Raw genomic sequence first — 12,684 nt, 5'->3', positions numbered from 1 at the left:
TAGCATATTCATGACCACTGCGTTCATAAAGCTGAAAGGAAAATTCTGCCTCAGACAGATCCAAACGTCTGTAAAAACAAGACTCAAAACAAGGCTATTTTAACTGTGTAGATGATTACAGGCTGTGCAAAACTTTTACATGGTGACTGTCAGTAGAGTTACACCAGCAGGAAAGCACAGGGGCAGTTAGGGCTTTCATTACCTGAGTGTTCTTTGTAAAGAGTGTACTCAGATACTGCAACATCTTTAGCATAACAGAGGAAAAGCTGCTCGTTCTTATCTATTAAATTCTTCTCCAACTTGCTATTATCATTACAATACTATCTTAGGCTTTTGTAATACACTCATCAATTCCAAAACACTTTAACAGATGAATCCAGACTATACCCAAGGAGAAAAGAATGTATCTCAGAAATACTTCTAGGCAAAGGTAGAAATGAAAATAACTGAAAGCTGGCAAAAATTAAGAAGGAAGGATGTAATTCTCAAAAAAAAAAAAAAAAAAAAAAAAAAAAAACCACATGCTTTGTGTTTAATCTCTGTGGAGATTAATACAAGTTCTGCAAATAAATGAATAAATAAATGGAAATTCTGGACATAGTGAAGTCTGTGAACTCCATTGGTCTAATATCTGGTGGTGCTAAAGTGATTCCTCTCTTCATAAGATCAGACTAATGGTATCATCTTGCCTGTAGTTCTTGATTAGTACATATCCAAACTTAATGCCTTCATCTCCTTTTGCAGTACTGAGCTGCACAATTTTGCAGGCTCTGTCACAACAGCATTACAATACCTTAACACAGCTTAACTTAGTATCAGTTGATCCCATCAGGCAGCAGCTGACATCTTCAAATTGCTCCAGCCTGCTCCAAGAGCCATCTGCAGGATTGTGAATTGCAAGCCTACTCAAGTGGCAACACTTCAAGGAGTAAGAAAGTGTTCAGTCTTTGTTGCATTTCTTTTAAATCACTTGAATCAAACGTAGCAGTTAGGCAAATAGCTCCAGAACAGCCAAGCTCCTTAATAATAATCTGAGAACAATTTTAGCAATTGATCTTTCTAAGTGCATTCATGAAATTTTTTACCAATACCTAAGAGATTCTGATCTCTGTGTTAAGATGCAGGATTCCCATAATTTCATCTGAATTTTTAAATAATTTCTTCCTCAAGGGTTCTGTAAAATTCTGTTTTTCAATTGTACGTTTTTAACAGTTATCAACAGTGTTCATACAGATTAATCATATACATTATAGCTTCAGTTTACTAATACTGGCTGTTGCACATAAGATGAACGAGTGGGTGCTCTCTAGTATTAGAGATCTAAGAGAAGGAAAAAAAAATGCAGCAGTAACTTGAAAACCTCCCAAGCATTATATGTTGGGCTGAATGAAGATCTACAATATCATCTAGAAAGAGTATTCCATTCTTTTTTAACCTGTGTAAAAACAGCAAAGTTTGATCAATTGATGGATATTTTCCATTAAAAAACAGCAACAAAAGAACCAACACTCATCTATGCGTACACATTTTACATTTGCTACATCTGTTTGAAGTAGTTCAGTTCATGGTCTGCTATTTATTTAAGCTTTTATTTACTTTTTAGTTTTTAGTTATTTTGGTGAGGGGAGTGAAATCCATTTGCTTAAGACTCCTTAATAGAATAGATAGAATCGCACAATGACATCTAAATGTTTCTTGAGAACCTCCAGGGATGGTGACTCTACCACCTCCCTGGGAAGTCCATTCCACTGTCTGACCACTCCTTTGAAGAAGAAATTCTTCCTCATATTCAACCTGAAGTTCGCTTGGTGCAATTAAAGGCCATTCCCTCTTGTCCTGTCACTAGTAATATGGGAGAAGGGGGTAACCCCCACCATGCCACAAGTTTCAGGCAGTTAAAGAGCACTATAAGGTCCCCCCTGAGCATCTTCTCCAGGCTGAACAATCTCATTTCCCTCAGCTGCTCCTTGTAAGACTTGTTCTCCAGACTGTTCGCAGCTTCACTGCCCTCCTCTGTACAGATTCCAGGGCTTCGATGTCTTTCTTGTAGTGAGAGGCCCAAACTGAATACAACACTCAAGGTGCAGCCTCACCAGTGCTGATTACAAGGAGACAGACATTTCCCTGCTCCTGCTGATTAGGCAAAAGAAACAATTCCTAATTGAGAGGTTCCCTGGTGACTGTTCTCCTTTTCACAGAACTGGACTACTCCTGCACACAAATACCATCTGAGAAATTGCAGGCCTTATTCTGAAGAAAAGTGGCATTAGGAGAGTACCATTACGCCTTTTATTAGCACTTGGCTGCCAGGAACAAAAAAATCGCAGACCGTGACCACATCATAAAATTAGCTCATTTCAGACCATCAGAAAATGCTCCATTGGAGTTAGCAATGCTGGTGTCTCTCTTCTTATTATCAGGGAAGCATGGCTAACATGAGCAGCTCACATCAAGAGGAAACAGTCTGCAGAACAAAAGTTTTATACTAGCAATAGTATGGGGAAGCAGGTATTTCAGCTTCATAGACACACTGTAGATATATCATCCTTTGGTAACAATTCAAAAAGTAGAGCTCACTTTCTGAAGGTTTAGGTTCATCCCTTACAGCATCTTCTTGAAAACCTATTTTGTTTCACCCAGCATCCAAAAAGCCATCAGCTTTGCAAGAGCACTGTCACAACTGCTGTATACAGTAACACATCATTTCTCTCTGCTGTCTGGGACCTCTACTATGTCAGCCAGTGACTTCTCCTGTTCTCCTGTAGAGTTCTTTCTCCACTCTCTGCAGACTTTCATCCTGTGGTTGTCTGAAATTTTTTGATGCTGACTTCAAAATCTCACACATTCCGGTATTTCTTAAGTCCCTTTGTAAAAAATATTAGTTATGTAGAGTACACAAGAAGCATATGCTGATTTACAGCTATTTGGAACAATAAAGTACATTTCCTTTTATTCTGTAAGGGATATACATTGAAGAGATATCTCTGAGGCAGCTCTGCTTTTTAAGTCAATCACAACCAACACATGCTGCCTAATCAGCTACTTGCCAGCAATACCGCAAAGGTGATCTATTCTCACGTATACTGATCACATCTCAAACCTGTATCATTACCAGAGTAAGTTCAAGAACTGCTGCTCCATCGCCTATCAAGTGTCCAACAAGAGAGTGCCAGAGATGTTTTTCATGCTGAACCATGCACAAAATCAGCATTTTGCAATGAATTCAGAGAAATTCTTGAGCAGCACTTCAAGCAGTCAGTGAATTTCCAATCAGAGCAGAAATACTACCCTCAACTAATGTACTGTTACTATTGACAAGTAAGACCATATCTTGGGGCAGTGGTATTGGGGCACCATTTCTTGGGGCACCATTTCTTGGGGCAGTGGTATTTCAGATGCTCAAATCCCCAGTTATTTTCAGCTGCATTTCCCCAGTTAACACTGCTAAAGCACTTTAGGATCTGCTTTGGTATTATGTGAAGATAGTCCATACAGAAGCATGCTTAAAAGAAAATTTAAACGTGAAGTAGTCTGCATGAGAGACAGTGAGGAAACTGTTACATTTTAAGTTTATCTCCAGCTCTGAGACTCTCTAACTTAAAGTTGTGAATCTCACCTGAAAAACAGAGCAAGAGGGATTTATGACTACCTTCCAAATCCTTTTAAGTGTGTGGTTTCGAGTGTTAGGTAGTGGCTTTTTTCACATTTAGCATAGAGGTAGATTCAGCTTCTCCTCATATACCCTACTCACAGGAATGCACATCAGGCTTTCTGCATTTTCAGGCTCCAGGATAGATGTTATCAGTAAATACAGGGATGCTTTGTCTGGAGAGAAAAGTAGAGTACTGAATTTCAAAAATATTTTGCATTAAAATTCTACTGTGAATAAGTAGTTGCAGAGGAAGGATACATAAATGGAAGAAAATCTCCTTCTTAGCCAGTCAACAGAAGGCATCAAGATTCAAACTATTGAAAATGTGAGATTTCAGCAAATATTTAAAATTATCTTTCCTTTTGTTTAATTTCAAGATCACATGAAAGTATTATTCAGCTTAATGTTTAAGTCCAACCTGACCTACCAAGTCCCATCACCGAACCATGTCCTTTAGTGCCATAAGCACACATCTCTTAAATAGGTCTGGGAATGAGTATCCCATAACTTCCCTGTGCAGCTTATTGCAGTGCTTGACCACTCTCTCTGTGTAAGAATTCTTCCACATGTCCAATTTGAATCTTCCCTGGCACAACATGAAACCATTTCCTTATGTCCCGTCACCTGTTATCTGAGAAAAGAGATTAAAGAGCTCTCCTTGCTAAAACCTATTTTCAGGTAGTTGTAGACAACAAATTCAACATATTTCCCCTCAGCATCCCTTTCTCTAGACCAAACACCCCCTGTTTCTTCAGCCGTTTCTTATAACTTTACTTCACCAGCTTCATTGCTCTTTTCAGCATATGCAGGAGTGACTCAATATCTTTCTTGTAGTGAGGGTCTCCAAAATGAACATAATATTCAAATCTCAGCAGCTTAGTAAAAAATCATTTCCTTAATCCTACTGACTACATTATTTCCGAAAAAAAGCCAGGGCACCGTTGGTTTGCTTGACCACTGGGGGACACAGCTGGCTCACATTTAGCTGGCTGTCAACCAACACTCACAAGCCCCTTTCTGCCAGGCAACCCTTCAGCCACTCTTCCCCAGGCCTATACCACTGCATGGAGTTGTTGTGACCCAACCGTGTAACACAACACTTACCCTTGCTAAATGCCATGCAACTGAAAGTGAGCCTTTGATCCAATCTATCCATATCCCTCTGCAAACCCTTCAAAATCTTGAGTGGATATGTACTCCTGCGTGACATGGTATTTTCCATTCACTGATGAAAATGTTGAATAAAACTGGCCCTAGTAGAGGGCTGGAATATAAGAATTATATTAATATAAGACTGGAATATAAGACAAAGAGCAAACAGAGTCTAAAGATAAATAGGAGGTTCTTTAGTATGCGCTGTTAATCTCATCACAATTGAGAAACCTTTCATCCTTTATCACTGTTGTCTGGGAGAAGTTAGGGCCAAACTTGCTGAGGGTGCTCTAAATCCCACTGTCCATGCTTCCTATAAAGATGTTAAATAGCACTGGTCCCAAAATCGATCTCTGAGGAATGCCACACGTCACCAGTGTCCAGTTGGACACTGAGTCATTGACCACAACTCTGAGTGTGACCATCCAGCCAATTCCTTATCCAGTGAACGGTCCATCCATCAAATCAATTTCTTCTCCAATTTGGTAAGCAGGATGTCATGTGATACAATGCCAAACACTTTGCACAAGTAAATACAAATAAAGAACATTCTTTTATAAGCTAGCCGTAAGAGTTCCTACTGGTGAAATTCCCTAAGGTTGGTCATACTGGTTCATTCAAAAGCAACAAGACCTATAGTGGTCCCAAAGTGGGTATTAACCTTTTAATGCAAAAACATGAAAGTTAATTGAAGTTTTTCCAACGCAGCTGTTGAATGCATATATAGTTATAGGTCAGTAACACTGTATTCACACTGGTTAGTCCTTCAGCAGCAAGAGTTTCTGCTTTGCAACCTGGAGCGTACAACTTCAGTGTACGCAGATCGAAGGAGAGATGGTGTTTAAACATTAAATTCCACTTGAAGAAATAATAGATATTTCATCTTTGTCTAAGAAAAAAATGTATTCAGGTCACCGAAAGCCTAAATAAAAGTCTTTTGTCATATGATATTATAACAACATAGTGTCAAAACTAAGGTCCTTCCAATAAAGTATTTCTGTACCCAAGATACATGCTCCTTATGGCACACCTGCATACCTTCAAAGATAACCATTTTATTTGCTAGACAACTCTCAGTATACTTTAAAGAATATTGTTGTTTACTACCTAAATAAAAATTTTGCAATGGTTACAGTTACTAAAGGTTTACAGTTTACAGTTAGTCCTAGCATCAGCCACATGTGGCTGATACAGCAGCATGCTGGCAACTTATTCTTTCCACATGCCCAAAAAAAAGAAAAAATTTTTTCTGGAAGAAAACAAGCCTTCTTTAGGAGAAAAGATGCAACAATTGGCTGTTTTTAAATCTCTACAAAGAAGATCTGATCTACACAAAGATACAGTGAAAACAAAAGAAAAACAGATTACACATGGGCCTCATCATTTGTACCTAGTTCTAGCAGCAGATGTTTTCGGTCATTTTTGGAAGACAAGGAGAGGGGAAGAGTAGCTTTCCTTGGATTAGACAAACATGCACCTGATAAGTGCAGTAAATCTTTAGTTAATTGCAGTTTGGGAACATAGAGCAGCTTGTTTTCAATTAGAATTTTTTAGAGATTGTTAAAAATGAAGTCTCTTTGTAGCAGGCCAACACCTTTGCAGCTGCACAAAACCAAAACAAAACAACAAAGCAACAACAAAAAAACCCTAATAAATCAGAGAAAAATAAACAAATTTCCATTTCAGTGTACCATACCCACCTATAGATAGATATATTTCTGCCTGTGAATTGTTACTGAGATTTTTTTGATACGTATTTAAGCCCTCAAAGACTGGTGTGGGAATCTGAACACTGGAAAATATCAGGAAAATCCACGTATAGTGAGAACATTAAATCTAGACTTCATAAATGTTAATGCACCTGGGATCTTTTAGAGATGCGTGCTCTAGTTTTCACTGTTCCAGGTACACAGATCATGGAGAACACCACACAGGCTCATTTTTACTGTTTAAGAGTAAGAATTTCAACACCATTGTGAATGTTCTTGAAGATAAAACAGAGGAGAAAAAAGGTTCCTTTCCAAAGTTCTAACAGTTAGCAAAACAAAATTCAACACTGGATTATAGCATCTACTTTCTGAGTACAGGTGTAGAATCCTACGAAATAAATGCTTTCATACAGACTTAAAATTTTGAAATAAACAAAAAGCAATAGGATAAGTCTCTACTTTTGGGGATTTTTTTTTTACATATCACCCACTCAAGAACAGAAAAAATCTGAAACAGAGTGTTGACCTAAAGCCAGTCTCTGCAGCAAATACAGAACTGTTCTTCCATGCTTGCAGTAGGAAGCTTGAGTTTAGCAGCTTGCACAGACATGATCTTGTTCCTCAGTCATAACAGTTTCTAGGCACAAGGATTTGTAGCATGAAGGTCCTACACCTCAGCTAATTTCTGGCTTCTGCTGCAGTATTTTCAACACTAGAATATGTTAAAACCTGCACTGACTTCTTGTAAGTAGACCCAGCTTTTTCCAAAAAATGATGCATTTCAGTGTCCCCAGAATTTTGAGAATGCACACACATGCCTCCAAGGTACATTCTGCATTTTTTAACTAGTCATGGCTATTTTTCAGCTGCAGATTGTGACCATTTATAAATTCATAGTTTGAAGGTCTAAAAGGAAATGCATCAACAGAGAAAAATGATTCAATGCAAACAGTGAAATGAATGGACAAGGCACAAAGCCTAGAATCAGAAGAACAACTTTTGGGACGCAGCTTATATGTTGGTGGTCATGTCTCCATAGTCAAGATGATTTAGGAATTTTACAAAAGCCATTCAATTTAATATTTAGCATATTTTACTTAGGGGAGTAAAATATCTCATACAAATGTATGAAGCTTCAGCACGTTTTCTAAAGCTGCTGCAGAGTTTGAATGCTGCATTTAAATGCTTGCAAAGCCTTCAAAGCCTTACTTAAATTCTTGCTTCATTCTTTTGCAATTCTTGAATATAAAAGTCTGTGTGAGTGGAATAAAGCTGTGACTGAACTGGCATTCACAAAGACCACATGCAGCTGTTTTATAACCCCATACTTCACCAAACTCCACAACTCACATTTTTATCTCACTCTGATATATGTAATTAAATATTTGAAATCAAACAACATTTCCTTTACAGTCTTAGATAATGACTGGATACACAACATTAATGGTACAGTCCATCTCTTCTTCTACAAGAAAGGAAGGAGAGAAGGGAAAGGATGAAAAGACATAGCTTTTCATGGGCACATGCATTTACAGCTACAAATCCCAAACACAAAATACAACCTGACTCTATGGTTACACATTCAACATTTTTTTTCAGAATAGGATAAGAACCTCATTCATCTTCTGAGTACTTAAGTTTAAGCAGCAAATTGAATTAATATATTGACTCCCATAAAGGTTATTTTTAGAATATACATTTTACCTTTACATTACTGGAATCATAGAACATAGAATCGAGCTTGTAGCTGGGGATGATAAGGTTGAATCCCTATAATCATGGGAAGGGTTGACAGGGTAGACATCCTAGTGAGCGTCTACTATAGACTGCCGAACCAGGATGAAGAGACAGATGAGTGTTGTATGAGCAGCTGGCAGAAGCTCCACGATCACCAGTCCTTGTCCTCATGGGGGACTTCAACTTCCCCCACGTATGCTGGGAATACAACACAGTGCAGAAAAAGCAGTCTAGGAGGTTTCTGTAGTGTATGGAGGATAACTTTCTGATGCACTGGTGAGAGAGCCTATGAGATGAGCTGCCCCACTAGACCAAATTTTCACAAACAGATAATGTCTGGTGGGAGATGTGGAAGTCCGGGGCTGTCTTGTACAGGGTGACCATGAAATGGTAGAGTTCTCAATTCTTGGTGGAGCAAGGAGGGGGAGCAGCAAAACTGCTGCTACCTTGGACTTCCGGAGGGCGGATTTGAATTGTTCAGAAGGCTAGTGGGGGAAGTCCTCTGGGATTCAGTCTTAGAGAGTAAAGGGGTCCAAGACGGCTGATTGCTCTTCAAGAAGGAAGTCTTAAAGGTGCAGGAACTGCCTATCTCCCTGAACTGCAAAACGAACCGGCAGGGAAGAAGACCAGCATGGATGAATAGGGAGTTATTCTTGAGGCTCCGGGAGAAAAAAAGAAGCTACCTACTGTGGAAGAAGGGACAGACAACTCAGAAATAATACAGAGAAGTTGATGAGTGGAGAGAAAATAAGAAAGGCAAAAGCCCAGCTTGAACTCAACCTGGCTGCTGGGGTAAAAAGGAGCAAGAAACTCTTTTACAAATACATCAACAGTAAGAGGAGGACTAAGGAGAATCTCCTTTCTTTACTGGATGAGGCTGGGAATGTGACCACTGAGGATAAGGAAAAGGCAGATGTTCTGAATGTGTTCTTTATGTCTGTCTTTAAAGGTCAGACCAGTTGTCCTCAGGGTACTCCACTCTCTGACCTGGTAGTCTTGGCTGGGGAACAGACTAAACCTCCCACGATTCAGGAGGTAGCAGTCAGAGACTTACTACTCTAAATGGACTGTCATAAGTCCATGGAGCCAGATGAGATTCACCCGAGAGTGCTGAAGGAACTGGCGGAGGTGATAGCCGAGCCACTTTCCATTATCTATCAGCACTCCTTGTTGACTGGTGAGGTCCCAGAAGATTGGAGGCTTGCCAATGTGACTCCTATCTACAGGAAGGGTTGTAAGGAGGACCCGAGGAGCTACAGGCTTGTTAGCCTGACCTCAGTGCCAGGGAAGGTTATGGAGCAGATTGTCTTGAGGGAGATAACGCAGCATGTGCAGGGTGACCGGGGGATCAGGCCTAGCCAGCATGGGTTCAAAAAGAGCAGGTCCTGCTTGACCAACTTGATCTCCTTCTATGATCTAGTGACTGGCGGACGAGGGAAAGGCTGTTGATGTGGTCTACCTAGACTTCAGCAAAGCCTTTGACACTGTCTCCCACAGTATTCTCCTGCAGAAGCTGGCAGCCCACGGCTTGGACAGGTACACTCTTGGCTGGGTAAGGAACTGGCCCAGAGAGTGGTAGTGAATGGAACTAAAGCCAGCTGGTGACTGGTCACAAGTAGTGCTCCCGAGGGGTTGGTGCTGGGGTCTGTCCTCTTCAATATCTTTACTGATGACCTGGATGAAGGCATTGAGTGCACCCTCAGTAAGTTTGCAGATGACACCAAGTTGGCTGGAAGTGTCAATCTGCCCGGAGATAGTGAGGCCCTACAGAGGGGGTCTGGACAGGCTGGAGTGCTGGGCTGAAGCCAATGGGATGAGTTCCAACAAGACCAAATGCTGGGTCCTGCACTTTGGCCACAACAACCCCAGGCAATGCTACAGGCTTGGGGTGGAGTGACTGGAAGACTGCACAGATGAAATGGACCTGGGGTTATTGATTGATGAGGGAGCTGGGATTTTTAGTTTGGAAAAGAGGAGGTCCGGGGGAGACCTTATCACTCTCTACAATTACCTAAAGGAAGATTATGGTGAGGTGAGAGAAGAGATCATCCTTTTCCTCCATGTAACTAAAGATAAGACAAGAGAGAATGGCCTCATGTTACACCAGGAGTGATTCAGGTTGGACGTTAGGAAATACTTCTCCAAAAGTGTGGTCAGGTGCTGGAATGGGCTACCCAATGAGGGGGTAGAGTCATCAACTCTAAAGGTGTTTAATAAACATTTAGATGTTGTGCTGAGGGACGTGGTTTAGTGGGAAACACTAGTGATAGGTGGACAGTTGAACAGGATGATCTTGGAGGTCTTTTCCAGCCTTGGTGACTCTATGATTCTAGGAATACAGTATGTTTCTGAAAGGAAGAATATGCTGACATATAATTATAGTTAAGAAGAAAACTGCATTTAAGTAATTGTTAGTCTGCTTCTGGTTACTATTTAGAGACTTTTGTGAGTGCTATGTATGACAGCAATGCTTTGTTTCTCTGCAGTGACAATTTATTAGATTTGAAGATATATTTTAGGGTGGCTTGTGTAAATACTTCAAACTAAGAATAATTTTTTTAGCACTTGCATGGGTAATTCTTGGAGGGGAAGATCCAGAAGATAACTTTCATATAAGCACAAGAATAACTAACAAATGACAAGCAAGAAATCTAACAATAATAATACTAAGCTACTAAATAGCATCTCTGAAGGATGTATCAGGCAAATTAAAAGCTAAAGCATTGAAAAGAGCTATCAAACAACAGCAACCATGTTGAACAGATGAATGCTATACTGTTAACAAGAAATTTTGTGTTTCAGAGTCTGATCCATTTTAAAAGCTGAATCAGTCATTTTTGTTACTTTCTATATTAGCATTCACATTCTATCACAATGAAGTAAAAAGCCAGGACAATCAAGGGCTCTGTCACTGTGAGAAGCTGAATTCTACAAACTCCATGCTACCCTCATGTGTTCTATTCTAGGAAGTACATTCAGAATAATGCCCCATTTTAAGGAATGATTTTGTCACTGAAAAGACAGCATGCTGATTTATAACAGAGACTAGACTATGTCACTATGCATACTTGGGTGTGTAAGCTTTTACTATACCCAATTCCAACTGTAAAGTACAGTTCACAATTATAGCGAATATTAGAATCAAAATGGTCCCTAAGTACCAAAATGTCTTTCACTTCCATGCCATTTTTACATTTTAATATGATCTGGTGTTGTCAAACAGGATATAAGGAATTATTAGAAGTACTCACAGAAGAGTTGAGTGTGGTTCCCACAGGAGACAGTGCAATTTTCACAGGCAAAAGTGTGTTCAGAGCATTTGAAAAACTACTAAAATGTAGATTAAAAATATGCTAAACTTCAAACCCTAACAGTTGAGAAGGAAACCAAGTCAGTAAGCCATACTAATTTATTCTCCCATATCAGGAAGGTCTCGAAATACACCTTGCTCCTCTTCATTACACTACATGATTATTAAATTTGAGACTGTTCAGCCACTCTCTAATTCTAATCTCTAATTATAATCTAATCTCTAACTACAATCCGTTAATCTATTTTACCTGCTCACTTAACCAATATTTCATTTGAAACACAACAGTTGTACTTCGTTAAGCAAGTCTTAGCAGCTCAAGAAATAAAGCATTTCCTTATGGAAGATTCATTACCTTATTCTGGTTTTAAAGCAAACCCAGGGTTTGTCAAAATGGGAACTTCAAAAATTGCTCAAAGGCAGAATGCAAGGAATTAGAAAAATTTAGTGTTAATCAACCTGTATGGGAACTGCTGAACTTCTGATTGATCACCTGATGCGAGCAATGTGTCAGCCACAGGAGCACAGGTGAAGGCAATTCACCTGTGCTGCCAGAAGGGGTGGAGTCTGGCTCCACTTCTCCTAGATCCATTTAAAAGCTGGCTACCAGTGGGGAAGAATTGCTTCTAGAGATCTACTCTGCTGGAGTTTTGTAAGTGAGCCAGAATAGGGGTAAGCTTTCTATCTATTCTCTTATTCTCTTTTTGTTATTATAATCTGCTTTGCCTAACTCTCTTGTTTATTTTGTAATTATAATATCTTAATATTCATTGATTATACATAAGCAGTAACTTACCTTGTTTGAGTCACAAAAAGATGAAGAACTTTAACAGCTCACAACTAGCATCTATATTAGCCAGGAAGCTGCTAAAAGTCTGGACAGTAAAAAAAGTTTTTAACACCTGTGCCCATTGTATTGTCATATTTCAATTCCTTAATACAGATAAACTATATCACCTTCTAAATGAGAATTTCAGAAGACAAAAGAAGTAATTAATCCTGTTTGATTACTTTCTAATAGCAATGAACCAAATGAATGTTCTGTACTTTGCAGCACAACTCACAGTTTCAGTAAGTTAATTTACATCATGCATGCACCTTTTTTCCATTTTTCCAAAACATAC

The 12,684-nt window shown here is 39.3% G+C and overlaps 1 long non-coding RNA gene across 1 annotated transcript in view; it reads right to left on the bottom strand.

The window, feature by feature from the left end:
- LOC122162537 overlaps window positions 1–12,684 on the bottom strand; it is a 40,468-nt gene that overhangs the window by 16,895 nt on the left and 10,889 nt on the right. The gene's annotated exons all lie outside the window — the stretch shown is intronic.

This window comes from Centrocercus urophasianus, unplaced genomic scaffold, assembly GCF_019232065.1.
Source record: "Centrocercus urophasianus isolate 14NV4802_14NV808 unplaced genomic scaffold, USGS_Curo_1.0 seq_21, whole genome shotgun sequence".
NCBI classification, from domain to species: domain Eukaryota; kingdom Metazoa; phylum Chordata; class Aves; order Galliformes; family Phasianidae; genus Centrocercus; species Centrocercus urophasianus.
This window is presented reverse-complemented; position numbering and strand designations above follow the sequence as displayed.